The sequence below is a fragment of the Nilaparvata lugens genome, chromosome 4 (assembly GCF_014356525.2).
Source record: "Nilaparvata lugens isolate BPH chromosome 4, ASM1435652v1, whole genome shotgun sequence".
NCBI lineage: Eukaryota > Metazoa > Arthropoda > Insecta > Hemiptera > Delphacidae > Nilaparvata > Nilaparvata lugens.
Genome location: NC_052507.1, coordinates 27,774,341 through 27,780,064, shown reverse-complemented (window position 1 = coordinate 27,780,064; position 5,724 = coordinate 27,774,341). Strand labels below are relative to the sequence as shown.

General features: G+C 36.4%; 1 pseudogene; it reads left to right on the top strand.

Moving 5' to 3' along the window:
* The first annotated feature begins 615 nt into the window (after nt 1-615).
* LOC120351225 lies at nt 616-731 on the top strand (annotated as a pseudogene).
* The last annotated feature ends 4,993 nt before the right edge of the window (nt 732-5,724 follow it).

Genomic DNA, 5,724 nt, shown 5'->3' with positions numbered 1-5,724 from the left:
TAAGTGATGAAACATTGTAAGTGTGAATGAATTGAATCCGCATTTGAACTAGTACACTGTGCTAGGCTCTATTTAAATTAAGTGATGGAACAGGAACTCCAAGTGATGGAACATGAACATCGACATGTTCATGCGACTCATCAAATAATTAGCTGCTAGCCAGAATTATCACGGAGTAAGCTCGTTTCAGTATTCCCCGTCGCTGAGAAAAATCGCAACTTCATTGTAATTCTTGACAATGCCGCAGAGCAGACGTCACGTCATGCCGGAGTGAAGCCTGTGCGCCGGAGTGAAGCCCCACCATCAATAATAAAACAAGTTCGACGACTAATTAAATTCCAGCCGTCGATTTGTAACTACACGCTCCAAGTCTACCAAATGCCTACCGTACCCAACCGACTTTCCAATTCAGAGCTCCAAATTTGTTAGGATCCCAAATAACATCGAACAAATCGATTGAGACTTGTGCTACATTTTCCCACAAACAACACGAAACCTCCAGATCAGAATAACTTATTTTTCGAATCATAAAATTTTGATTCGATTTGATTGATACTACACCTATAATAAATCAAACACGAGTCATATATTATGTGTACATGTGAGAGATCCGAGGTTCTCTGGTTCCACTTCAAAGTCGAATAAATCTATGGCCTTTTACTGAGATTTCCGTGGAGTGGATCACATGATGAGAATAATCTGAATTTTTCCAGATTATGATAATTATGACTATTTTGATTGAATTAAATACTATTCTGGAGTATACCGTATTCATATAAATTTGCCGCTTTACAAGGAAAATCACTTTTTGTTGAAATTCATCCTTTGCCATCGGAAACTCGATACCGAATTATAGTTTTCGGTTCTGTTTCTATCCAGCATAAAGTATTCATTTCATCAGAACATCAGAATAAATATTATCAATTAGCAACTGTAAACAAATATTCCACCAAGCCCACGCATCGAACTCTTATAGAAGTTGCTGGAAATCAATAAAATGCGCCCTTCAAATTTAATTTATAACAATCTCCTTCCGCTAACGCATTTAACTGATGTGGTTTACTGATTTAATTCATCCTGTTGAAAATTTCCTGAGGAATGAGACCATTAATGATCAAATCACTGGCTGACAACAATGTACTGATAAATTGATGATTTCCTTCAAAACAAACAGAAATCAAGCTCAATATAAATGACAAGAAAAATATTGCTTGAAGCGTTTGACAATAATTTTCAAGAATCAATACTGTTCAGGCAAGCATGTGAGCTCGTGAGAGTACATAAAATGAGCTTTTTACGTACGAGTTGATGATGTCTTTGAGTCCTCACGGAGGATTCTACATGAAGAGGTGGAATAAAAGTAACTAGATGGACCAATTCTCAACCAGCAATGCCATTCAATCCAAGAAGAAGAAATAAACATTTCGATTTTTACTGGCCCGTGATTATGAAGCATTGAGAATAAATTTCCAGTGGAATTGGTTCTGTTGGTCCTAATTTAGCAGTTCGTGAAGCAAATAGGATACCTAAAATTTCTAGAAGTGCATTAGGATGTTGAAGATTCACTTTCAAATTGATGTGAAATTTGACACAGTTGTTGAGTGTGTGTTCCAAAGTTGATTCTCGTGATATTTTGATAATTTTTACTTTCATTAGAGGTAAGAATATTGTTTATCACTTGAACTCCCTGGAATAAATAGATTTGATTATAGATAAAATATAAATCTTAGTACCCTTTTAAATTATTTTATCACATGTTTCGGACATTAATGCCATTTCCATTTTATTGTGTGTTTGGAACAGAAATAAAATTGAATTGAATAACCGCATGTAATCAAAGAAAGTAGATAGAACAATATCATTAACATTCAAACTTAACAGTACTCAGTTTATATTCTCATCTATATGAACTCCTCTCACCTTGAATGTTGGTCATGTTCATGGTTACTTAAAATCTGATAGCTTGCGGTCAATCGAAGCCGGCTTTGCGAGAAGCCTAATGAAGAGAGGGAATACACTACAAATAAGGAATGATCCATACTAATAATCTAATCCATATTATCATAGAGAAAAGATAGTTTAAGATTGCTATTTTGCCATCTCATGCTATCTCTTCTCGATGATATTCGTATGTATATGAGAGAACATAAGAACTACATACATGGTCAAGGAAAATGAAAGCTACATGGTGGATATCTTAGGATATTTTGAATCCAATGCCGGGTTAAGAATACAACTAAAAGCAATTTCACACCCTGGGCTGGAGATGTCTTAATATTTAAGACAAATTTTCTTTACACTTCCATATTTATTATGAATTTACATAAGGCTATTCCATGAACGTTCCATATTGTAGTCGAATCAAGACATCATAAAGAAAGAACAAACCACTCTACTCAAAATGCCTCTTTGGTTTGGCTTAGATAAGAAACGTTAGACTTACAGCCGACCAATGAGACATTACCTGTGTTGAAACCATTTTAACCATTGCACAAGTAATTTACTCTCCTACAGAGATTGCTAATGGTAAGGGTGATATTATATTCTGATAAAAGGGTTATAAGTCAGAACGCATGGGTCGGAGAATTTCTGCGGGATGCACAAAAAACAGGTAGGCTACTGCTTGCCTTGCTGAAAATGCCTAGTAGCAATTCACATCCCGTTCACGTTTTATCAGCTTCCTCGTCATTTTCGTTGCGTTTAGTTGACACTTCGACCAAAATGCAAATCCAAATTTTAGTGCTATTCAACAGATATTTCACAGCTTTCATGGAAAAGTAGTCAAATGGTCAGCGTATCAAATGATTATGAATACGCATTTCAAGATGATTGAAAATATTATGAGTTCCTCTGACTCCACATGCTAGCTACTTTATTTATCTCCAACACTCCGAAAATAGGTAGAGTTTGATCATAGAAGGTAAATACTTTTCATCCTATGTATATGTATGATTTATATTTTCATAAAACCGATGGTTATGGAATCTTTAATCAGGAGAAAAATTTGCGAACAACGTACAAGCCTTCTCTTGCTTTTCCTTGGTTATGTTATTATTTTTTATCTGAAACCATAATTTATACTTCTTGAGCTTTGCATTCCTCCATCTTCTTCAATTGATTCTTCTAATAATTGATCTGAATATTTAGAACATAGTTCATAATCTTCCAAGACTGCCCAAAGACTCACTAAACAAGTAGACAAGCTGAAATCATTCCCAATAGGGATGTCAATCCCGGGACTATTTCCAATCCCGGTATTTCGGGATTAAATAAATAAATAAAATAAATAATCATTTTATTTGTTCATGGACCAGCCATACAAATACAGAAATACAGTTAAATAGAGATACATGCACAATTATTCTATAATTCCAACAATAACCTCCAATAGAAATGAATTCTAAAGTAAAGTGTCAGTTCGTGAGAGAGCACGATTTCACTCTCTATGTCTGTTATAAATGTCTCCACTCCATGTGGATTATCAAACAATCAGGACTTATAGAATACTACTGCATAACTGAAAATTTATAACATGAAATATTGTATCAAGACATCAATGGAACAATTATAATTTAAATAAATACTTAAAGAACACAGCAATATCACAATTATAGATCGAACAATACTTCATAGCATATTACCAAAATTTACAGGAACATTAACATTACATTATAATACTACTTTGGATTGGAACAGGTACTTTAGGACAGGTACATTACTTAATAATTTCAACTACAAGGTTTCAAGCTATTGAATAAACTTACAGGCATTCTAATGAGTATAATGATGGTAGTTAAGTCAGAACGATTGATTTACAATAAGACTACACTAAACTTGGGTGGAAATTCAATTTTTCAAGCCAAACAAAATGTGATTAATTTACTTGGGGCATGCAATAGCAATCATCACACATATTTTATATGAGTTACAGGAAATCCCACTTGTGAAATCACGTACTCAAGTATCAACACTACAAATCAAGAAGCGAATATCAATTGCTTTTACTACATAAAGGAATACTCTATTTATTTTCCTCTCACTCAAATTTGATAGAAGTACCATTACTTTGTCGGCATCTGACACAACATTTTGGATGAATTCGCCAAGAAAGTAGGAACGAATAGAGTTATACATTGGACAGCGTACTAAGAAATGTTCTATATCTTCTCTCTCACGAATATTACAAATAGGACAATTCGACATACAGTTCAATTTTGTACCTCTATTATTAACATACAAGTATATAGATACATTAGTGGCCATTCGCAATTGAGTGATACAACGGACTTTGACAATGGGCATTTGGAATCCAAGCTGCTCACCCATCTTGAAATTAGGATTTAATTCTCTATAGTGAGGGCAATTCATAGAGCTGAGTGCTGCTCCTACATCTTCCGCATACAAACTATCTGCGTGATTACTGAACAAGATTCCCTGTACAGCCTTCAACCTGTGAAAGAGGTCAGCTCTATCTCCCCATGCAATTACGATACCCTGATCACCGCACTTTTTCTGGAGATGAGACAACCATCCCGAGGCTCCATGTATATTGTTCTGCTCCAGTGCACAGTCCAACAACACCGAGAAACAGAGTTTAGGGTATCTACACTCAGACATCTGTAGGACCCTTAAAAGAAAACCAAAAGTTCTCTTCAATAGAATGTGACTGAGCCTCAATCTGCCCAATTCCAAACGTACCGCCCAACTCGGTGATGTGACATTCAACAGAAGAACACGTTTCAGAAAATACAACTGTGCTCTTTCCAAAACGTCAGCACAACCAAGACCCCAAACTTCAGAGCCATACAGAATCGAAGGCAGCACTACCGCATCGTAGAGTTTCATCTTAGCATCCCATGTGTCAGACTTGGCTCTTCGAAGAACCTGGACGACTGACTCTCCAGTAATTCTCGCCTTCCTAATTAAGCCTTCACAGAATTTCCGGAAGCAACCCGACGCATGAAAGTCTACTCCAAGGTACCTATATCTGCTGACTATCTCTACTTCCTCACCGCGATAGTGAAATGATAAAACTTTTTGGCGGCCCCTAGCATGGAAAGGTACAATTTTTGTTTTTTCAATATTGACAGTCAGCTTCAGGATTCACAGTAGTCGGAAAGACAATTTAACTTGTTACGCAGGTCCACCTCACTATCTGCAAAGATGACAATATCATCAGCAAACAGTAACATCAATATGTCAGTTTGGTTTTTCAATGGAATGCCATGGAAGCCTCTTCCCCTGAAAAAGGACTTAATATTTCTCAAATAGCAGGAGAACAAAAATGGACTAAGTGAATCCCCCTGCAACACTCCTTTTGTAACTTCAATGGGGTCTGAAGTCCTATTCTCGCTTCTCACAACCAATGAAGCCCTGTCATAAAGTCCATTCAACAGCCTTATCATTTTACTGCTGACTCCACACAACCTAAGCTCGTCCCATAGAAGCCCATGAGGAACAGAGTCGAATGCAGATTGGAAATCGACAAATAAAGCAAAAAGTTTGCGGCGTCTAACCTTTATCTGGTGGAAAACAACTGTATGACCTTGATTGCTATGAACTATAATTGATAAGGTAGGAATGTGCACTTAGCTGTAACAGTTGTGTCTGAGGGGGCGTATCTCTTGATAAGGTAGGAATGTGCACTTAGCTGTAACAGTTGTGTCTGAGGGGGGCGTATCTCGCGTCCTCACTCAATCAAGTCTACACTGATACTAAACCAAA